This window comes from Pongo abelii, chromosome 11 (genome assembly GCF_028885655.2).
Source record: "Pongo abelii isolate AG06213 chromosome 11, NHGRI_mPonAbe1-v2.0_pri, whole genome shotgun sequence".
Taxonomy (NCBI): Eukaryota; Metazoa; Chordata; class Mammalia; order Primates; family Hominidae; genus Pongo; species Pongo abelii.
Window position 1 is genome coordinate 40721355 of NC_071996.2, and position 24913 is coordinate 40746267.

Sequence of the window (24913 nt, forward strand, 5' to 3'; positions counted from 1 at the left end):
TAGACATTTCTCAAAAGAAGATATACAAATGGCAGATATAAAAACATGCTCAACATCACTGATCATCAGAGAAATGCAAATCAAAACAGAGACATCATCTTACTTAGTGTACACTTTCTGTACATCGGGGAAAGTGCAGAAAGAGTCTGTATTTCCCCAGTGACGTTTATCCAAAAGTCAGACAATGACAAATGTTGGCAAAGATGTAGAGAAAAGGGAAACCTCCTACTCTGTTGGTGGGAATGTAAACTAGTAAAGCCACTATAGAGAACAGTTGGAGGTAACTCAAAAAAAAAAAAAGAAAAGAAAAACAGAGCTACCGTATGATCCATCAATCCTATAGCTAGGTACTCAAAATAAAGGAAATGAGTATATAAAAGTGATATCTGCATTTCCATGTTTATTGCAGCACTTCACAACCACCAAGATCTGGAAGCAACCTAACTGTCCATCAACCAGTGAATGGATAAAGAAAATGTGGTACATATACACATTGGATGATTATATACACATTTCAGCCATTAAAAAAATGAGATCCTGTCATTTGCAACAACATGGATGGAACTGAAGGTCATTATGTCAAGTGAAATAAGCCAGACACAGACAAACTTCACATGTTCTCACTCATTTTGGAAGCTAAATTTAAAACAACTGGACTAGTGGAGATAGAGAGTAGAATAATGGTTATCAGGGGCTGGGAAGGGTAGTGGGGGGTGGGGGCTAGAGGAAATGGTTAATGGGTATAATAAATAGAATGAATAAGAGCTAATATTTGGTAGCACAAATACAAGAATATAGCACAAGGGTGACTATAGTCAATAATAGTCAAATATAGTCAAATAGTCAAATATAGCACAAAGGTGACTATAGTCAATAATAATTTAATTGTACATTTTAAAATAACTAAAAGAGTATAATTGGTTCATTTGTAATACAAAGGATAAATGGTCGATATGATGGATACCTCATTTACCCCGATGTGATTATTACACATTGCATGCCTGTATCAAAATATCTCATGTACCCCATAAATATATATACCTACTGTGCACTCACAAAAAATAAAAATTAAAAAAACTGTTCCATGATAAACATTGTCAACAGAATAAAAAGAGAAGTCTAAAGCCAAGAGGAAGTATTTGCAAATGACATATCTGATGAAAGACTCTTATCCAAAACATGCAAAGAACACATAAAACTCAACAATAAGAAAATAAATAACCTAATTTAAAAATGAGCCAAAGACCCTAAAAGACACATCATAAATGAAGATATACAAGGAGAAAATAAGCAATGTCATAATCAGAGCAATGTAAATTAAAACATAAATAAGATACCACTACACACCTATTAGAATGGCCAAAATCCAGAACACTGAACACCACCAGATGCTGGAGAGGATGTAGAGCCATGGGAACTCTCATTCACTGTTGGTGGCAATGCAAAATAATACAGCCACTTTGGAAGACAGTTTGGCAGTTTCCTACAAAGCTATATAAACTCTTACCATATGATCCAGCAATTGTGTTGGAGGCGGAAAGATTGAGGGTCATGATCAACTCAGTATACCACTGGAGGCTACATGAGTAAACAGCAAACAGTTCTCATAAATGCAGAATGTTGGCAAACTGACAAACTGCCTCTGCCGCCCAGAGGGAATGCTGAAGGCAGTCACGACCCACGCACGAGTGTTTCCTCTGATTAGGCACATCTGAAGCCTGTTAGCAATAAATGAACCTGTGATCAATTAAGCAGCTGACCAATCATCACCTCCTCCCTGCTCTTTCTCCCCAGTAAATAAGAACGGCTGTTGAAGCTCAGGGGCTGCCTTTGCTCACTAGAAGCAGGAAGCTCTCTTCTTCTTCTCTTGACCCCTTCCTTTAAAACAGTTTCTTTTGTCTTAAGTTTTCATATCTACATTCGTCCCTTCATTCAGTCTCATAATAATGGTCTCAAGTAGTAACAGTAGTAACTGTCATAGTGACGGTCTCAAGTAGTAACCGTGGCAGTCAGCCACACAACTGCACTCCTTGGTATCTACTCAAAAGAGCTGAAAACTTACTTCCACACAAAAACCTATACATGGATGTTTATTGCAGCTTTATTCATAATTGCCAAAACTTGGAAGCAACTAAGATGTCCTTCAGTAGGTGAATGGATAAATGATGGTACGTCCAGGCACAATGAATTGTTATTTAACGTCAAAAAGAAATAAGTTATCAGGCCATAAAAAGACAGGGAGGAAATACAAACGTATATTACTAAACGAAAGAAGCTAATCTGAAAAGGCTGCATACTGTATGTTTCCAATGATGTGACATTCTGGAAAAGGCAAAACTATGAAGATAGTAAAAAGATCAGTGGTCTCCAGCAGTCAGGGGGTTAGTATAGTGTCATACTATAGTATCATACTCTGTATGGTGAGTATGTGTAATTAAAAATTTGTCCGAGCTCATAGGATGTGCAGCATCAAGAGTAAACCCTAATTTAAATTATGGACTTTGGGTGATGGTGATGTGTCAGTGTAACCTCATCAATGCAGCAAATGTACCACTCAATGGAGGATGTTGGTAATGGAGGAGGCCACACAAGTACAGGGGTAGAGGGACATATATCTCTGTACCTTCTGCTCAATTTTGCTGTGAATCTAAAACTGCTCTAAAAAATAGTCAATTTCTTAAAAAGAAAATAAGTACTAGTGCTAGAATGTGTATGAATCTTGAAATACTATGCTAAGTAAAAAGCCAAACACAAAAGACCACACATATTATGTTATTTCATTTATTCAAAATGTCCTGAAATGGCACATCTATAGAGACATATCTAGATTTGTGGTTTCTATAGCCTGGGGTTAATGAGTAAGGAAAAGAGAAAGCTAATGGCTATGGGGTTTTGGCGAGGAGGGAAGATTAAAATGTCCAAAAATTAGTGTTGATGGTTGCAAGGCACTGTGAATATACTAAAAACACTTAATTATACAGTCTAAAAGGATAGATTTTATAAGATGTAAGTGGTATCTCAATCTGTTTCTTAAAAATATCAGCCTCTAAAAATATCTTCACAAGGACAGTTCTATGAAGTGTGTAGTCAACGATAAGTGTGTAGTCACTATTAAGTGTGTAGTCACTTAAGTATGACATTAAGGTAACTTTTTCAATCCATGGGCTCCACCCATTTCTTTTTTTAAACACAGTATTGGGGATGATCAGCATACAAGAAACTGCACATAATTAATGTGCACAAATTGATGAGTTTAGAGATAAGTGTATAATCTTGAAACCATCATCACAACCAAGGCTACAAACTTGAACACATCACTTCCCAACATTTCTTCCTGCCATCTTTATTATTTTTATTCATTTATAAGCTTTTTCTTTTGTGGTAAGAGGTCTTAATAAATGATTACACTTTTAGCAAATGTTTAAGTATACTATACATTATTGTTAACTATGAGCCCGGTGTTGTACAGTAGACCTCCAGAACTTACTCATCTTGGACACCTAAAATTTTGTACTCTTTGAATGACACCTCTTCTTTTCCCCTCCCCCCAGCCTCAGATGACCACTATTCTACTCTCTGGTTCTATGAGTTTTACTATTTCAGATTCCTCATAAAGGTGGTTTTATGTAGTACTTGCCCTCCTGTGCCTGCTTATTTCACTTAGCATAATGTCTTTTTAGATCCATTCATATTATCGCAATGGCAAGATTTCCTTCTTGTGTAAGCTTAATCATATTCCATTATATGAATATATCACGTTTTCTTTATCCATCCATTTGTCTATGGACATTTAGGGTATTTCCATATCTTGGCTATTGTGAGTAATGCTGCAATGAAAATGACAGTGCAGATATATTTTTGAGATCCAGATTTCAATTTCTTTGAATAAATACCCAGAAATGGGATTGCTGAATCATATGGTGACTATACTTTTACTTTTTTAGGAAACTCCATACTGTTTTCAATAGCAGCTGCACCAAGTTATTACATTAACAATACATTAATACATTCCCACCAACAGTGTACAGGGTTCCCTTTTCCCTACATCCTTGACAAAACTTGCTATCTTTCGGGTTTTTTAAATAGTACCCTTTTAAACTGGTGTGAGGTAATATACCATTGTTTTGATTTGCATTTCCCTGACAATTAGTGATGTTGAGTAACTTTGCATATACTTGTTGGCTATTTATATGTCTTCTCTGGTGAAATGTCTACTCAATCTTATATATTTTGGATATTAGCCCCTTATCAAATGGATGGTTTGCAAATACTTTCACCCATTCAGTAGGTTGTCTTTACTTTTTGTTGAGTGTTCTCTTTGTTGTGAAGAAGCTTCTTGGTTTGATATAATCCCACTTGTCTATGCTTGCTTTTGTTACCTATGCTTTTGGTGTCATATCCAAGAAATCATTGTCAAATCCAATGTCTGGAAGCTTTTACTCTGTTTTCTTCTAAGAGTTTTGCTTCAGGTTTTGCATTGAAACCCTTAAATCATTTTGAGTTGATTTTTGTATATGGTATGAGGTAAGAATCCAAAGTCATTCTTTTGCCTGTGGGTATCCAGTCTTCCCAATACCATTTATTGAAGAGACTATCTTTCCCCATTATGTATTCTTGATACCATCATCAAAGATTAGTTGACTTTATGTGTATAGTTTTGTTTCTGGGCTCTCTATTCTGTTCCATTTATGTATATGGCTGCATTAAATAAGTACCATAGTGTATTTATTTCTGTAGCTTGTTATATATTATTAAATCAGAGAGTATGAACAGCTTTGTTCTTTATTCTCAAAATTACATTGGCTAATCAGGGTCTTTTGTGGTTCCAAATAAACTTTAGCATTGGTTTTTTTCTATGCCTGCAAAAATTGCCATCAGGATTTTAATAAGTATTTCATTGAATGTGTAGATTATTTTCAATAATATAAAGATTTAAACAATATTAACTCTTCCAATCTATGAACACAAAACATCCTTCCATTAATTCATGTTTTTAATTTTTTCAACAATATTTTATAATTTTCAGTGTAAAAGTCTTTTGCCTCCTGGGTTAAATTTATTCCTAAGTATTTTATCTCTTTTGATGCTATTGTAAGTAGAATTTTTTCTTAATTTCCTTTTCAGAAAATTCCTGTTAGTGTATCAAAGTAAAATTGATTTTTACATGTTGATTTTGTGTCCTGAAACTTTACTGAATCTATTTATTAATTCTTATATTATTTTTGTGGCATCTATAGGCTTTCTACAAATAAGATGACATCATTTGCAATCAGGACAATTTTTACTTCTTCCTTTGTCGCTTGGGTGTCTTTTACTTCTTTGTCTTGCCTATTTGCTATGGCTAGGACTTCCAATATTATGGTGAATAGGAGAGGCAAGAGTGGCATCCATACCATGTTCTGGATGTTAGAGGGAAAACTTTCAGCTTTTCACCATTGGTATGATGTTAGCTGTGGGCTAATCATAAATGGCCTTTATTGTACTGAAGTCAGTTCCTTCTGTACGTAATATCTTGAGTTTTTATTATGGAAGAGTGTTGAATTCTATCAAATGCTTTTCTTAAATCTATTGAGATTATAATGTGATTTTTACTCTTCATTCTGTTAATGTAAACCATCCTTGAATCCCAGGAATAAATCCTACTTTGTCATAGTGTATGATCCTTTTAAATGTGCTGTTGAATTTGGTTGGCTAGTATTTTGTGAAGATTTTTCCATCTATTTTTATAAAAGATATTAGCCTATAGTTCCTTTTCTTGTGGTGCCTTTGGTATCTGAATGATGCCTCAAAAACTGAATTTGGAAATGTTTCTTGTTCTTTTTTTTTTTTTTTTAAGTTTATGACAAATCGGTATGTCTTCTTCTTTAAATGTCTGATAGAATTACCCCGAAGCCATCTGGTTCTGGGCTTTTATTTATTGAAAGGTTTTTATTATTATTATTACTGCTTCAATGTCCTTATTTGTTATTGGTCTGTTCAGAAGTGCTATTTCTTCTTTATTCTGTGTTAGTAGGTTGCATGTTTCTAGGAATTATCCATTTCTTCTAGTTTGTTCAATCTGTTGATGTATAATTGTCAGAGTCCCTATGATCCTTTTGATTTTGGTGACATCAATTGCAGTATCTCTACTTCCATTTCTGATTTTATTTGAATCTTCTCTTTTTTCCTTAGTCTAGGTTTGTTAATCTTCTTTATCTTTTCAAAGAACAAAGAATTTCATTGATTCTTTTTCTATTGTTTTCCTATTCTGTATTTCATTTATTTCTACTCTATTTTTTTTTTCTTCTGCTAAGTTGGGGCTTCATTTTTTCTTTTTCTAGTTTCTTGAGGTACAAAGTTACCTTGTTAATTTGAGATCTTTCTTCTTTTTTAATGCAGATGTTTATTTCTATAAACTTCCCTTTTAGTACTGCTTTGCCTATATCCCAAAAGTTTGGGTATGTTTTGTTTTTGTTTGTTTCAAGATATTTTTTAATTTCCTTTTTTATTTTTATTTGACCCAATAGTTATTTAAGAATGTGTTGTTTAATTTCCACATTTTTGTGAATTTTTCCAGTTTCTTTCTATTATTGATTTCTAGTTTCATTCCATTATGATCAGGTAAAATACTTTAAATAATTTTAATTTTATTGAATTTGTTGAGAATTGTTTTGTGATCTAGCATGGACTCTATGCTGGAGAATGTTTACGTGTATTTGGGAAGAATGAGTATTGTGCTGATATTGAGTAGAATGTTCTATATATGTCTGTTAGCTCCATTTAGCCTATAGTATTCTTCAGTTCTGCTGTTTTATGGATTTTCTATCTAGATGACCTATCCTTTATTGAGAGCGGGGTATTAAAGTTACTTATGGCCAGGAGCAGTGGCTCACGCCTGTAATCCCAGCACTTTGGGAGGCTAAGGCGGGCGGATCACGAGGTCAGGAGTTCGAGACCATCCTGGCCAACATGGTAAAACCCCGTCTCTACTGAAAATACAAAAAACAAAATTAGCTGGACATGGTGGCACGTACCTGTAATCCCAGCTACTTGGGAGGCTGAGGCAGGAGAATCGCTTGAACCAGGGAGTCGAAGGTTGCAGTGGGCCAAGATCATGCCATTGCACTCCAGCCTGGCGACAGAGTGAGACTCCATCTAAAAAAAAAAAAAAAAAAAAAAAAAAAATTACTTACTAGTATTATGTTTCTATTTCTTCTTTCAATTCCAAAATGTTTGCTTTATATACTTAGGGTCTTTGATGTTGGGTGAATATATATTTATGATTGTTAATCTTTTTATAAAATTTTCCCTTTATCATCATCTAATAACCTTATTTGTCTCTTGTGTAATTCTTTGATTTAAAATGTATTTTGTCTGATATAAATGTAGCCACTCCCGCTTTCTTTTGGCTAGTTTTTACATGGACTATCTTTTGCCACCCCTTCACTTTTAGCCTATGTGTGTCCTTAAACTTAAATTGGGTCTCTTGTACACAGTGTATAGTTGGGTATTACCTGTTTGTTTAAATCCACTCAGCCATTTATGTCTTTTGACTGGGGAGGTTAGCCCTTTAAATTTAAAGTAATCAGTGATAGGTAAGTACACTACAATTAACTTGACATTTTGTTAATTGTTTTCTGTCTCTTTTACAGTTCTTCTCTTCCTTTCTTCCTCTCTTGTTATCTTTATTGTGTTTTGATGGCTTTTGTAGTTATATACTTTGATTCTTTTCTCTTTATCTTTGGTGTATCTACTGGAGATTTTTTCTTATGGTTACAATAAGGCTTGAATTGAACATTTTATAATTGTGACAGTCTATTTGAAGTTGACAACATCTTAACTACAATTGCATACAGAAATTTACACTTTACTCCCCCACAACTTTATGTTATTGATGTCAGATATTACTTCTTTTTTATATTATGTTTCCATTAACAAATTTCTGTTGTAACAGGAATTCTTAATAATGTTGTCTTTTAACTCATTATAGCGTTAAAAGTAATTTATGTGTCACCATTACAATATTACAATATTCTTTGTTTATCTTTATATTGACCTTTATAGTGAGATTTATAATTTCATATGTCTTGGTGTTGCTGTTTAACTTTTTTTTTTCTTTCATTTCACTGTTAATACCTCTTATAAGGTAGATCTAGTGGCAACAAACTCCTTCAGCTTTTGTTTGTTTGGGAAAGTCTTTATCTCTCTATCATTTTTTTTTTTTTTTTTTTTTTGAGATGGAGTCTCACTCTTTCGCCCAGGCTGGAGTGTAGTGGCACGATCTCGGCTCACTGCAAGCTCTGCCTCCAGGGTTCACGCCATTCTCCTGCCTCAGCCTCCCGAGTAGCTGGGACTACAGGCACCCACCACCATGCCCGGCAAAATATTTTTTTAGTATAGACAGGGTGTCACCATGTTAGCCAGGATGGTCTCGATCTCCTGACCTTGTGATCCGCCCACCTCGGCCTCCCAAAGTGCTGGGATTACAGGCATGAGCCACCACGCCCGACCATTTCGCCATCATTTTTAAGGGACAGTTTAGTTGGTTATAATGCAGATACCCAGCATCAGCAATATAATACAGATTTTTTTTTCCTTTCAGTATGCTGAATATATCATCCCATTCTTTCCTGGCATGTAACATTTCTTTCTTTCTAATAAGATCATTTTAAAATTTATTTTTATTTTTAAGGTTAAGCATCCCCTTTGACAATCCAGAAACATAGTCCTTGCTCACTCTTTGGATACACACACCTAAAACAGTTAAAAGTGATTCCTCAATTTTCAATGACAAAGTAGGAAAAAAGAATATGTTCTCAAGCAGTCAAGCAGCAGTTCAATTTTTCTGTCCTCTTTTCCAAAAAATCTTACTTTGCTACCAAGCCACTCACCAAACTATAAGAAAAGACAATTTTTCAAAAAGCCAAGAAAACCCAGAAAAAGGAATAGGTATCAATCCAAAATTATCACCCAAAATACTGCCATTGCAAAAAAAAAAAAAAAAAAAGGAAGCCAAATTCCCATAGCTTGTTAGAGAAGATATTTAAAAAGAATTCAGAAAGTTAGGACCAGAACTACAGTGGTATAGACAGGTTATACTGTTACTACAGGCATATATGGTGCTAAATGTGGATAATTCAAGAACTTTCAACTTGGGAATATATTAGGCTTTCTCCTTTTCCATCAGAGGAAATAAAAACAGGTGCTGCTGGAATTAATATTAAAATTGTCCTTAGAAACAGAAGGTAGGGCAAAGGTAAAGAGGGGGAATGTGGAACAAAATAGTAAAGACAAGTCATTTTGAATCTACGCTCTAATGCCCAGGAAGGGTGAATAGAACTTAAATTCTTCTGAGCCAGTATCACTAAATTCTAGATTTGGCCTGAAACCAGTGGACCATATACACCACTAGTAAATATCAAGTGCCCAACAGTATTTGTGGTATTAAAAAATATTTTTAAAGTATTATAAATTTCCATTCTGAAAAGCAGTATATCAAAATAACACTGGACCACCCAGTCAGTTACAGAATACAGGGCTCCCTCCAAAGAGAACTGACTTGGCCAAAATTTAGGTTGGAAAGAATGTGAGTAACATGGAGTAAATTAGATCAGACTCACAGTATAATTTTCATAAGCCTTCTACCCACCCCTGTTGTAACGAGTAGTACTGAGGGAGCTCCAACAGAATGCCTTAGAGGGATACTTCTCAGAGACAAAAAGAGTCTCTAAGTTTAACTCTTGACCCCTCTTTTCCTACCTAAAGCTTTGGAGAGAAAATAAATATTTAACTATTTGGTGCTTTGCATACATTATATTTAATATTCTGTTGTTTCATTTTCTGAAGCTTTGGCTTATAATTTTGCTCAACTTACATTACATTAAAAAATGTATGAATGCACCTTCATCAGTAGTACCACATGAAAATATAAAACTTGTTCTTCCATATCTTCTATACAGGAAGAGTGAATAAATAGTGCCATAAATATCCTGCAAGGCTACTTTGTGTACTTGACAAAAGATTAGGGAAAACCAATCCACTTGCATATCTTGAGCAATCATTAACTAGTCTTCAATCCCATCTTCCCAAATATCTCCATTAACATCCACAGTATGAAACAGCCCATTAAAACATGGTGAGGTAGGATCAGTGAAATGTTTGTAAGAGTCTGCTCTAGAGAAAGAACCCATGCAAATCCAACAGAAATATTGCATACAGCCAGTACATGTCATCTTATTACATTCATCAATTTCTCTGTGGGAGTTCCACAACATGGCAGCTGTTTGAGTTCTTTTCTAGCCCCTCCTTACTTTCCATCTCTTCCAGTGCCTTCTGAATCACCCTCTTACGATAACTTTGTTACAAAAATCTTTTATTGGCCTCATCTGCATTCAGGGATTTATTTCGTAAGTCTATTAATTTATCTGCAGTCACCTTACATAGAGAGACCCCATGGTAGGTCAATTTGCCTAAGGTACAGAAGGCAAAATTGCAGCTGGAGCAGATGCTCATGCTGCAGCCAGGATTCTGCATCACAGGCAGCTGGCAGCATGAGCGGGGGCAGTACACCACATGTGCCACCAGGTCTAAAGTGGACTGGAGGAGAAGGCAGTGATAACAGGCACTAGCTCTTTGACCTGACCAGGAGTGGCCATCAAAGGGCACTTTGGTTTTGGGCAGTTGAGGCATTGGACCTGACCATCTCTGATCTGGAGTTCAAAGTCGTTCTTCAGACAAGCTTTGCAGTATACATACCTGCCCTCCAAGAAGTACATGCATTCACTGCCCAGCTTCTTACAGAAACAGATATTGCACAGGAAAAATTTACTATTAAAGCATTTTATGTGCTGAGCTCGATCAAAGTCAAAGATTTTCTGGATTAGACTTGACAATGATTCTACATCTGCACAGCTCTCTCATCCACAATTTCCTCTTGGTCTACATTAGATCCAGCAGCTCTTCCAGTATCTAGCTCTGTGCTGGGAGAAGCTTGAGCTGTCATTCTCTACACTTATTTCTGAGAACCCATCTTGAGCTCAAAAGGAGAGACAATATTCAAGTACACTAGGGTCTCTTCCTTAGGAAACTGCATCCAGGCAGAAGGACCACGCTGCCATGGTGTTCTTGCCATAGGAAGTCTAAGTGCTTGCATAAAGCAGATAGCAGTCACAAATATCTTGAAATTCTGTGGCAAATCCAAATAGAACCCGGTTTCTCCACTTTGAACAGACTCTGCTTTTCTAAATTCATCCCCATCATAAATACTCTCCAGGGCCAACAATTCACCCTCCTGAGCTTCTCTGTCTTCTGACAACATTTAATTTTCTAAGGAACTGTTAATAACAATCAGAAGAAAGAGATATTAACATTGCAGTCTCTGTTTCAGTTCAGAGTGGAGTTCGTGCAAATCCCATTTATTCTCCAGCTGGTGGAGCTGAGACTGCTGAAGCTGGATATGCTGGCCTGTAACGTTTCTGCTGTGAAGTCTGCTGATAGAAGTTCCCTTTTGTGTGAAAAGTTTCTTTTCTCTTGCTGTTTTTAAAATTCTCTCTTACTTTTATAACTTAATTATAATGTTTTTCCAGTATACCTCTTTGGGTTCAGCCTATTTAGGAATCTTTGAGTTCATAAATCAGAATGTCTATTTTCTTACCTAGATTTGGAAAATTTTTAGTCATTTCTTTTTCTTTTATTTTCTTTTTGAGACAGAGTCTCGCTGTCTCCCAGGGTAGGGTGCAATGCCACAATCTCAGCTCACTGCAACCTCCACCTCCCGGGTTAAAGCAATTCTCACATCTCAGACTCCCAAGTAGCTGGGATTACAGGTCCCAGCCACCACGCCTGGTTAGTTTTTGTATTTTTAGTAGAGGTGTGGTTTCACCATGTTAGTCAGGCTGGTCTCAAACTCCCAACCTCACATGATCCACCCACCTCGGACTCCTAAAGTGCTGAGATTACAGGTGTGAGCCACTGCGCCTGGCCCATTATTTTTAAAAATAAGATTTCTTCCCATTTCTCTTTTTATTTTCCTTCTTGGACTTCCATAATGGGTATATTGTTTCATTTGATGGTGTCCCATAACTCCCATAAGATTTTTCACTCTTTTTTGTTCTTTTTTCTTTTTGTTCTTCTGACTGTATAATTTCAAATGAACTGCCATTGAATTCACTGACTCCTTCTGTTTGATTTAGCCTGCTATGAAATGAAGGTTGCTAATAAATTTTTCAGGCCAGACATTGTATTCTTTCATTCCAGGATTTCCGTCTGATTCTTTCTTATGTTTTCTATTTCTTTGTTGAACTTGTTTTGTTCATGTCCCTATTGTTTTCCTGATTTAGTTTCATTGTCTGTGTTCTCTTGTAGCTCCTTAAGTTTCCTTAAGTCTACTATTTTTAATTATTTGTTAATTTTTTTTAGATCTCTGTTTATTGTCATTTACTAGTGTTCTATTGAGTTTCTTTGATGGTATCATGGTTGCCTGATTTTTCAGGATTTCTGTAACCTTTTGTTGATGTCTGTGCACTTGAGGAAGCAGTCACCTCTTCTAGTTGTTACTAACTGGTGTTAGCAGGGAAAGATCTTTGCCAGTCAACTCAGTCAGAGATTCCAGGTATATAAACTGGCACAGTTCACAGGTCAGCTGGGGAGCAGTGTTCACAGGCATGTGTGTCTTTGGTGGGCCTGTTGCAGGTATTTGCAGGGGGCAGTCCTGCTGTTGGGGTCTGTGGCTGGCCTGGGCTGCCACTGGAGTCCACAAATGGGTGTGGCTACCTTCAGGGTCTATAGGAAGGTGGGGTCACCATCAGGTTCACAGGTGGGCCTGCTGCTGAGTCTACTGCCATGAAGCTCCATTAACTTTCTTTGTGCCTTAGACAAATTACTAAAGCTTATTAAGTTTGTAATTTTTCATCAGTTATGGAGATCATACTTAAAGTATAGTTGTGACAATTTAATATTATATCATAGATAAAGTACCTGGAATGAGTTTTTGTCACTGTTGTAGAATAAAATTACTAAGGAATGATGAGGAAAGGCTAAAATAAATCCCATGATACTGAATTAGAGTCAGAGATATCAGCATAAACTCATGTTTATTTTAAAATATTTGCAAATAGATACAGGAATAATTATTGATATGTATGTATGCATGACTTAACATACATATACCTATTTCCTAGCTTTGTGAGCAGAGAGGACTTAGAAGCAGATATTCCAATATCAATCAGCACATCTAATATCCATATCTTAATTACTAAATACTATTCTCCAATAAAAAGAATAAGAACTCCCTGGAGAAATGGCTGATTCTAGGACCAGGGCAGCAAAAATACAGATAAATCTGGACCATCTTGCAGTGCCAGAAAAAAGAAAGCACTTTAACAATAACAAAACAAAGGATGGGTACATAACAATAGGACATAAGAGCCAACCTGAAACATTTTTAAATGGGCAAAGATGGAATAATTTTAACACAATAAATAGAGATAATACTGGATTATGACCACCCAAAATTAAATAAATATCCAGTTCATACTGATCTAAACAAATGATTAAATGCATAAATAAATTGGGGAAAATAAATGAATATTCTTTAGAAAAGAATTTTAAAGAAGAAACAGAAAGGAAATTAAGGAAAAATAATATCACCATTACATACTGTGATACAGGCTGGGAATCCCTTATCTGAAATGCTAGGAACCAGAAGTATTTTAGAATGTTTTTTTGATTTTGGAATGTTTTTATTATATTTACTGGTTGAGCATCCCAAATCTGAAAAGTCGAAATTCAACATGCTGCAATGAGCATTTTGTTTTAGCATTGTCAGTGCTCAAAAAGTTTTGGATTTTGGAATTTTATATTTGGGATACTCAACCTGTGATGGCTGTAGGCAGGATCCATAGATGAATGCTAAAATTTGTGGGTGGATCTTTATAAGGAAAGAGTACATTTGCTTAGACTTAAATAAGTATTATGCTCAAAATATTTATCAATTACTGTGGTGGTTTTAACATTTGTTCACAAATTCCTCGTAAGTTTTCAGAGAAGAAAGCTTGTATCACTAGTAGTAGTCATGTTGATATCACATACCTCTGATAACATGACGCTATCAGAGAATGTATCACTTTCGTGATATTCTTCTTGCCCAGAACCTCAGTCAAATCATGAGAAAACATTAGAAAACCCCAAGCTGAGGGTACAAATACCTGACCAGTACTCTTCAAAACTGTCGAAGTAAACAAAGAACAAAGAGAGACTGATTAGAGAAGACTATGATGTCATGATGACTAATGCTATATCTGATATCCTGGATTTAATTCTGGAGCAGAAAAAAGACATCAGTGGGAAAACTTGTGAAACCTGAATAAAGTCTGCAGTTTAGATAATATAATAGTATGCCAATGTTAAGTCTTAGTTTTAGTAAATATACCATGGTTACATAAAAGACTAATGTTAGGGGAAGCTGGATGAAAGATATTCAGGCATTCTCTCATCAGCACAATTCTTCTGTAAATATATAATCATTTTAAAATAAAAAGTTTTTTTAAAAAACTGCTTATATCCTTAATAAATAATAGCTATTATCATAGCTTTCTAAGATGACTCCTCTTCTGTTTACAATCCACTTTCCCTTTTTCTGAGAAAAAACTTCCTCCTTGGCCTCCAGACCCCTTTGGTTATAATGGTGAGTTTCCCAGAAATCACATTAGTAAATATGGTGCCTCCTACTACATACCTCCTATGCCCTGCCCTGTCATAGTTGATTGGACCAGGAATGGGCCCTTGACTGAAACTGAGCCAATGAGCCCCTTTCCCAAGGAATTTCAGATTCCAGATACATCTGTCTGATATCTTGACTAGGAAGATCTATTTAAGAGCTTTTAGAAGCTATTTTCTAATATCTTGCCTGAGAAGCAAAGAAGCCATTCTATAGCAAAAGAGCAGAATAAAACAGACATGCCCTGAAAGGGAGATAAATCAGTAGAGAGAAGACTACCTGGGTCACTATGGAACTCCAGCCTTTAGTTCTGAATTCTATCTGCTTCCCTACCCTTAGATTCCACAAAATAACCACTTTCTCTGTTGCTCTTTAGGTATAAACTGGCTAGATTTGGTTTCTGTTAATACAACTAAAAAGTGTTAATATAACCACTGTGTAGAAAATGACATGCAATGCATCTAGACTATTTCCTGTTGTGTTTGCTTTTCAATAATTAAGGTCAGTAATTTTTTAGTCATATTTTATATAAACTATCTGGTTAAATTACCTCTATGTTTACATGTATACCACACCTATTCAATTCTGATCATTTGTTTATTCTGTGTTCACTCTCCAAAATGCCTTCATTTTATCTTATGCCCCAATTCTATCTATACTTCAGGGCTTGATTAAAATGTCATCTCTTTCATGCAGACTTCCCTGTCACCCACCCAAAAAGAGAAAGAAAAAAAATCCCATGTCTCCTTATCTGCACCTTTTGTGGCAATTATTTCTTTTTATTTGCATAATTATTTACATATACTTATTCTCTTTCCTCTTAGATATGAAGCTACTTGAGTTCACTATCCCTGTTCTTATTCAGGCACCATTTCAAGAAATATTTATATAATAATGTAAACACATACATTAATTTCAACTGCTTTAAATAAGACAGAAATGCGAGATATTAATAATATTCAACAGCATCCTTTTCCTGTACTTAATAAGAAAAAAAATTTTAGGTAAAGTTATCTCACACATACTTCTAAAAACATATTGGAAAATATCTTCATCACCCTGGGTTTGGCAAAGACGTCTTCTTTTTTTTTTTTTTGAGACGGAGTCTTGCTCTGTCACCAGGCTGGAGTGCAGTGGTGTGATCTCAGCTCACTGCAACCTCTGTGTCCCAGGTTCAAGCGACTCTCCTGCCTCAGCCTCCTGAGTAGTTGGGACTACAGGCGAGTGCCACCACACCCAGCTAATTTTTGTATTTTTAGTAGAGACGGGGTTTCACCATGTTGGACAGGATGGTCTTGATCTCTTCACCTCGTGATCCACCTGCCTCGGCCTCCCAAAGTACTAGGATTACAGGCGTAAGCCACCACGCTTGGCCAGATTTCTTAAACAGGACACACAAAAGTACTAATAAAAGTGAATACATTACACTATATTAAAATTAAGAATTTGTTTATCAAAAAAGTATAATTTAAAAATGCTATTAAGATGGGAGAAAATGTTTGTAATATACATAAAAGACTAAAACCCAGATATTTTAAAATGTACAAATCAATTTTTTATTTTAAAAAGGACACATTCTAATAGAAAAATGCACAAAGACTTGAGCAGTTCCTTCACAGAAAGGGATATCTAGATGGCCATTAAACTTATGAAAATGTGCATGACATCCACAGTCACCAGAGAAATAATGCCTATTAGCCACAGTGAGATACCACTTCACACCTGCCAGAAGAGCTGAAATGAAAAAGATGGAAAAAAAACCAAGTGTTGACAAAGTGGGTGAGGAAGTAAACCAGGAGGCATTGCTACTATGAGTGTAAGCTGATGCAATTATTTTAGAAACTAGCTCAGTATGATGAACTAAAGCTGAACGCAGGCATAATTTATGACCCAGTAGTTCACACCAATGCATGTATACATGTGTACATCAATAGACATGTATAAGAATGTTGATAGCACCATTATTCATCATAGCCAGAACCTGGAAACAAACGTCCATTAACAGAAAAATGGATACAAACACTGTGGCACATTCATACAGAGGCACATTAAATAGCAATGAGAATGAACAAATTATCGCTAAACTCAAAATATATGGATGATTGTATAAACATAATATTGAGTGTTTGTTTTTTAAAGCAGGAACAAAGATTTTTCTACTGTGGGGTTCAACTTACGTAAAGTTCAATACTGTGCAAAACTAATCAGTGATGTTAGAAGTCAGATTGTGGTTATCTTTTTTCAGGTGCTAGTGCCTAGGGTGCTGGTATATTCTATTTCTTAGTGCAGAGACTGACTATACAGGTGTATTCACTTTGCAAAAACCCAGCAAGTTGTAAACTTATAATTTGTACACATTTCTTTATGATGGTTATGCCTCAATAAAATATTTTTAATAAAAGGTTTTTACACATTATTTGCAGCAACAATTTAATGCCTTAGGCACCATGCCAAAGAATTCTGTATGTATGAATTACATACCCTTTTAGTAGCACAAAAACTATTAAAACCAATATTTTTATATTACACCTTTAAGAATTAAGAGGTAAAATTACACAGTGATTTATTCAGCAGTACAAATGGAAACAATAATAAGTGTTTATTGATTCTGAAATTATGGAGGCCCGAGAATTTAAATCAGAGTTTCAGTATGCTGAAGCAATTCATTTGTTCAAATCACCTTGGCATTTATGATTAGCTAGAATTTGATTAATCGGGGGTATATGTCATCATCTTGCAGTGTGAAAGTATCCCCCCAAGTCTCTTTTCCTTTGGTGTATTTTGATCTGGGGCGTTCTGGGATTGTCCTTAACATTATAAGCTCACTTGGAAAGGCAGATAATGCTTAAAATCTAGCCAAGTGGGTTATGGCTCCATTAAAACTATCAGAAGGATCAGCAGAAATAAGTAATAAGAATCTACCTAGGCCAAGAAACAAAATCTGCTGTATGCTATAGAAATCTCCAGATAAAAGGTGCTTGCTTCCCACCTCCAATCCATAATGAACTTAAAACAATCCCCAGGACTTCTAGGCCTAGTACAAAAACATTTAGTTAGGTTTTCTGGGTTTCAGCAATTTTTCTCAGTAATTAGATTTAAGTTCAAATAGACATTGGTACGCCTGGAAGAATCACAGAAGGCACTACAGGGCATAAAGCAACAAGGAACTGTGCACCTCAGAGTAGGGGTGGTTGCTAGTTAAGGAAAGGAAAGAGGAGCCCTTTAAATTGTATACATTTTTTGAGACTAAAGATGTTAAGTAATGGTTCAGGCCAGTTAACCCTGGAATGCTAAACATTTGCTAGTCACAACTCACCATCTTGTTCCTTCAAAATGGGCACTAACGTTATCAACAACCTTGCCACTTCACACACACCCTCAAAGAGTTCAGGCTTCTTCCTGGGTTTCATACTTTAGGGGTCTTCACAAATTCCTAACTCTCTCTCTCTCTCACACACACACACACACACACATGCACACACACATACATACATACACACACACACACACACACACACACACAAGCATACCTATTAAAAAGCACATATGTGCCTCTGCCACTCAAGACCCTGTCCTTGACACTGGCATCATGTCACTAGAACCCTGTACTGTTCAGTTCCCAGGTAATTGCTATTCCACACCTCTTGCCCTACAAACTCAACTGTGCCCTTATGTGGTGAATGTATGAGGACTGTGCTAATTCCAGTATCAGAGTCAGAAGCTGCCTCCCAGTTGCTGTGGATTGAATGTGTTCCTCCAAAGTTCACGTATTGAAAACAATCCCCAAAGCAAAAGTGTTGGGAAATGGGGCCCTTTGGAATGTGAATTGATTAGTGCCACCATAAAAAGGGCCTGAAGGAGTGGGTTCACTTTCTTCTGCTCATCTGCCATGTGGGGACACAGCAAGAAAGCCCTAACCAGATGCTAGCACCTTGATCTTAGACTTCCCAGCCTCCAGAACTATGAGAGTATAAATTTCTTAGTAATTATATTCAGATGTCTTTGGTATTTTATCAATTTTTAGTTATGTAAAAACCATGGATGTAATTCACATTTCTTTTAATTTGGTTTTATATGTGCTATAAAAGTTATATTAGAAACAACTGGAAGATAAAATATATGTTATGTAACAGCTTTTAGGATGATTTATCACATTTAAATATTAGCATATGGCATGTAGGCCTCCATTTTTTTATCTAGCTACACACTTCACAAATGTAAAACGGAGGTCTGCAATAAGTCAGATAAAACTCTATCACCTCATTAATACCATTTCTAGTTTTTAGTCTTCATATATATTCTCTGATGTCAAGGTTATTTTTTAAAAAGTAAAAACAAAAGAATTATTAGGAGTTTTAGCATCACAACCTAATGTAATATTATACTAGTAACTTTTTTATCTTCCTAAGTCTTTTAATAATCAGAGGTGGTTTTTTCTGTTTTCAAATGTTAGAATCTGATTATCTTTTAATCAAACATTAGTTTATTCATAATCATCTGCATTTTTATTTTTTATTTACAGGATACTTTATGTGCATAATATTTCCCAAATCTGCCTAATCCTAAAAAGTCACATGGACCACTTCCAACACACAAATTTCTACATCCCAACCCATATCCATATTTCCTGTATCAAAATACCTAGGAAAGACAAGTTTGTGTATCTTTTTTCTTCCTTTTTTCCCTCTTCTCCCCTCCCCTTTTTAACGAACACCTGAAAGGATTCTCATGAAATAAGTCTGAGTAACACTGTTTTGTAAGCAAGCGTTTTTCAGTGACGGATCACAGATTATTATTCAACTTCTCCCAGCTTGTTAGGTCAAACAACAAACATAGGTCATCTCTTTTATGACTTAGAGTTGGGTCATATAACATCTCTCTCTCTCTCTCACTCTCCCTTTTACTGTCTTTCTCTTTTACCCTCCTCAAAACCAAATGTCTTTTAGTAACATCTTACAGTTATTCAAAGCACTTTCACATCTATAGTATTGTCTTAATTTATTCTCAAAACCAGGCTATGATAGAGGTGTTATTATCCTCAAGTAGTAGATTGAGAGACTGGACATAGAAGGGCTGAGGATCCTGTCGACATCATCATGTATCTAGGCAGAGATGAGACTAAACTAGGTCTCCAGTTCTAGTGTCAGTTAGCTCTTACAGTATGATACACAACCACAAAAACTCAGTGGCATTCAGCAAAGAGCATATAGTTTGGGTTGAAGTGCCTGAGACTGGGCTGGGGCAGCTCCTCTCCTGCATCTCATACTGGAACTCATGCTAGAGGCACCTGGGGCATAATCTTCTCCTGGCACTGCAGAAACACAGTGCAGAGGGAAGCAAGCCAAACCACTCATAAAAAATTTCAAGCCTCTGATTACATCATACTTGCTAATTTCCCTTTGGCTAAAGCAAACCCAAGTCAAGGAGGCAGGAAGCACACTCTGGCTAAAATGAAGCCATAGCAAAGGAATGAGTCTATTATTTTACCAGTGCTAAGGAAAACTTTGCATCAGTTATTCAATCTACTTCACTCAAAGGCACTGTTCTTTCTACTAGATCATACTACTTTGACCTTCAAACTTTGACATAGGCTTATTTTCATGGCTTACCCTGGCTATTTTAAAATTTGCTACATAGGAAAATGTAATTTTACAAATAATGTATAATTAAAAGCTCATCACAAATTAGTGTATTACCTTATACAAAAATAATGAATACCAAACAAATGTTTCAGTAAATAAGAAAATAAATATATTAATAGTTCGGCTTGCTAAGTCTACCATAAAATAATGTTTCATGCTAAAAGTTTGTCTATTGTTTGACTAAACACTAAAGAGCTTTCTTTTAAGCAAATCCACAAGTAATAGTAGAATAGCTAAGAATTTGTACAGTTATGAAATAAAAGCTTAGAGAATGAAGAAAATGTTTTTAAATGTTAAATTTCTAAGTCTATACCTTCAGGCAATTGCATATCTTGAATTTTCTTTTTCAAATAATGACTAGGAAATTTGTTTTAAAAAGTCACTTTCCTGTTATATTCTGTAGACAAATATTTTTCAGAAAAAAAATTAATATTAACATTTTAATCACTAAGCAGAAGTTATTAATAATGGAATTCCTTGAATGAACTATTGTTTTCAAAAGACACATACATACATTTTTTCAATTTAATTAATATTTAACCATAGGAAGCATGTTTTTAATTGGACAAAAGGTAGACTCTGGCATCATGGAATTTGGGTTCCAGTAGGTCAGTTCAAATATAGTTAGAGCACAGGCATAAAAGTGACTCTGTTATCAAGTTGCTTGAGAAACATGTTGAAATAAAATTGATTGTATTATTAGTCAAAATATTATCTGCCCCTACATTTGGGAGGTTACACTTTCACCTTATGAAGTATCAGGCATAGTTATTTGACCAGCAGTGACCTCCCTGTGAATGCATAATACAACCCTGCTCCGCTGACTTCAGGCATATATATCTTGAGGTATACCTCCCTGCAGGAGGATTGTGTATCCCTGTGATGGTGAACCCAGGACTTTTTTAACCAATGAAATATACTTGGAAATGACCTGGGCCACTGGAAGAAGAAGATTTGTGTACCACTGTATAGTTATGCCATGCTCTGTTCTCTCTCTATGATGAGGCTATACACATTTCCCATTGATACTGCTTCCTCTGCCTTGATCCCAAGCGAAGATGTAGAACAAAGTTTCAGCTGACCTTTGATAAGCCAGCTGTAGTGTGAATGAGAAATGAATCCTTGTCTTTGTAAGCAACTAAGATTTGGCTTAACACTCTACAGCCTAAACTTATACTCTACAGCCTAAACTTACTGGTATAGAAATTGATCCCCAAAGTGAGTGTTATCATAACACAAAACCTGAAATAGCTTCAGTGCTGGACAGTGGATAACCAGGAAACTTATTTACATTAGAAAGATGTGACCCTTACCATGTAGTGGCCAATTGGAATAACTAGGAAGAAAGATAATGTACGAAATGAGCTTATGGCTTTAAGTGGAGAGGTTGGGAGACATAATGTTAAGACCATTCTTTGGTTGCTATTGGATGCATTTGGTAAGGTACTGCAAAGAAATGAACTCAGAAAAGGACTGATGGCTTGTAAATAAGAGTCAAAGGAAATAAAGAGAGCACAGAAATTTCTGGGCCTTTCAGTTTTGAAGGATGCAACTGTTTTTCATCTCCAAATGGTAAAACATTAAACCAAAAGAGAAAGCTTTGGGTGACAAAGGCCAATTTGAAAAGAAGTTTCATGGGAAAGACAAAATCAAGCATGTGACCATAAAACCCATTGTGAAACTTCTGAATCAATTAAGAAATCAAACAAAAATCCTTTCAGTTAGACAAACGGCAGAGGGAGAACATACTAAGGATGTGCCTTCTGTGAAAATCTCATCAGCTTACAATGTCCAGAATTAATATTAGGAAAAGGAGCATGTATCAAGAAGAATTGATGATGTAGGTATTGGTACAGGAACTAAATAAAATAAAATAGACAAAAGGCCATGTAAGTTTTTGAGAGAGTTGTACTCAAAAAGATCATCCAGTCTGGACTAAATAAGAATGACTGAGACATAAAGTAACTCTTGGTCCTGAACTTTCTGTGAGTAGTATATCATTTGAGGTTAAGTCAGGAAACCAGAGCCACTATATGTATCACAAGGAATGAGGAGAGCATCCATCAAAGTACAGAGAAACAACAAAAAAAGAAAATAAAAAGGAATAAGGGATTTAATACGGGAATTAGAGTTTATATAAACGTGAGTGGAGCTGGGAAAGTAAAGGGATTGGACGTAGAAGTTGAGAAATTGTCACTAATGATTTTATCCTGATGTGCTGGCATGGGAGCACAAGTTGGAGCTTGCAGGAAAATATAAGTAACCTGTGTGTGTCACTGCCAAAGAGGAACTGGAGAACCTGGCCTGGAGAACCTGGCAAAGAAGGAGCTCAGGGAGAGTCCTGTGTAAGCCTCTGTGGATCCACAAGCTAAGATCAGGTGGGCTTGAGGCAGCTGTTGGTCAGCGTGGCCAGCCATCAAGATGAGCTGGAGCAGCAGAGTTACAACCAGAGACTCACCAGGCACCTCTGCAGATGATGCCTGATGACCATAACCTCCCAAGAATGATGTCCTCTACTCTTATCTGCCTTCCAATCTGATAAAATTTCTTTTAATGGACCAATCCATCTCACAACCATACAGAGAAGATTCTGAGAAATGTAGTTCCTAATCTTAGACAGGAGCCCAGGTGCTAAGTCAACAGTAGACAATTCAACACAAAAAGGAAGCAGGCTCAGAAGCAGCTGGGGGTGAGGGGAGGGCAAGGAGAGCATTTTCAAATGTGGCCAAAGATGATCATGAAAAACGTAGGAACTCCCAGAAGATGGGGCTAAAAGTCATAGAATACAATGGACTGAAAATCTACTTACAAGAACAGAGACTAGGCAACTAGGCTGTGAACTTGGAACAATTCTGCACCGCCTTCCCACCCCCACCTGCCCTGCCACTGCACCCCCTGCTCAGTAGAAGAATCTTGCTTAATAGGATTTCAGAATATCTATGGACCAGTAACTGCTCTCATTGTTCTCCTTTCCAAATAGAAGAGTTAACTGTCATTATCCTGTCCCTGTTCTTCCATCCAATCAGTGTTCAAGTCATTTTAGATACTTTTTAAATACAGTTTGACAGGTACCTGCAAACTGTAGCCTTCAGGCCAAATCTGGGTGTCTCCCATTCTTGTTAAGTACAGATGTCTTGGAATGCAGTTCATTCGGCTTTCTATGGCTGTTTTTGCATTATAAGGGCAGAGATGAGTAGTTCTGACAGAAACTGTAGGACCAACCCACAAAGCCTAAAATATTTACCAATCTGGCTCTTTGCAGAAAAAGTCTGTCCACTCATAAATAAGATCTATACAATGCAATTGGTGGCTGTTGCAGGAAGTCAGGGACCCCAAACGGAGGGACGGGCTGAAGCCACGGCAGAAGAACATAAATTGTGAAGATTTCATGGACATTTATCATTTCCCCAATCAATACTCATAATTTCCTATGCCTGTCTTTACTTTAATTTCTTAATCCCATCATCTTCGTAAACTGAGGATGTATGTTGCCTCAGGATCCTGTGATGATTGCGTTATCTGCACAAATTGTTTGTAGAGCATGTGTGTTTGAACAATATGAAATCTGGGCACCTAGAAAAGGAATAGGATAACAGCGATTTTCAGGGAACAAGGGAGATAACCATAAAGTCTGACTGCCTTCAGGGCCGGGCGGAACAGAGTCATATTTCTTTTATTACAAAAGCGAATAAGAGAAATATCACTGAATTCTTTTTCTCAGCAAGGAACAGCCCTGGGAAAAGAATGCACTCCCAGGGGCAGGCCTCTAAAATGGCCACTCTGGGAGTGTCTGTCTTATGCAGTTGTAGATAAGGGATGAAATACGCCCTAGTCTCCTGCAGCGCCCCCAGGCTTGTTAGGATTGGGAAATTCCAGCCTGGAGAAATTCTAGTCAGACCAGTTCTCTGCTCTTGAACCCTGTATCCTGTTAAGATGTTTATCAATGACAATGTGTGCCCAGCAGGACATGGAAACTCGTTAGCAATTCTAATTTCACCCTGGCCCTGTGATCTTGCTTGCTCTGCCCCCATTTGTCTTGAGACATTTTATTGCCTTTGAAGCATGTGATCTCTGTGACCCACACCCTATTCGTACACTCCCTCCCCTTTGAAAATTGCTAATAAAAACTTGCTGGTTTTGCGGCTCGGGGGCATCAAGGAACCTGCCGACATGTGATGTCACCCCCGGAGACCCAGCTGTAAAATTTCTTTCTTTTGTACTCTTTCTCTTTATTTCTCAGACCAGCCTACACTTAGAGAAAATAGAAAAGAACCTACGTTGAAATATCAGGGGCTGGTTCCCCCGACAGGTGGCTGTGTCTCTCGTCTCTCCTTTAATCTATTAGTTCCAGAGATGGCTTCATAGTAGTATATAATAATCTTTCTAACTTCTCTTTACCACTACATATTACTCCATCATGTGGATGTAACATAGCCTTCAACCAGTCCTCTTATGATGGGCACTTGGGGTTTTCTAAGCCTTTTGCTGCAATGAGTAGCCTGTGCAAATGTCATCTTGTTTTTTCCCTCCATTTTATTCAAAATAGGTTCTTAAAAGTAAGATTTCTGTGCCAACT

At 36.5% G+C, this 24913-nt stretch overlaps 1 long non-coding RNA gene and 1 pseudogene across 4 annotated transcripts in view; both read right to left on the bottom strand.

The window, feature by feature from the left end:
* Positions 1–24913, bottom strand: part of LOC134759589 (uncharacterized) — a 205234-nt gene that overhangs the window by 93014 nt on the left and 87307 nt on the right. For all 4 annotated transcript variants that reach the window (XR_010135974.1, XR_010135975.1, XR_010135973.1 and 1 more), the window contains exon 3: positions 7014–7134. This is a non-coding gene — a long non-coding RNA (uncharacterized LOC134759589). The remainder of the gene's footprint in view (positions 1–7013; positions 7135–24913) is intronic.
* LOC129057973 (E3 ubiquitin-protein ligase RNF14-like) lies at positions 8198–20607 on the bottom strand (annotated as a pseudogene).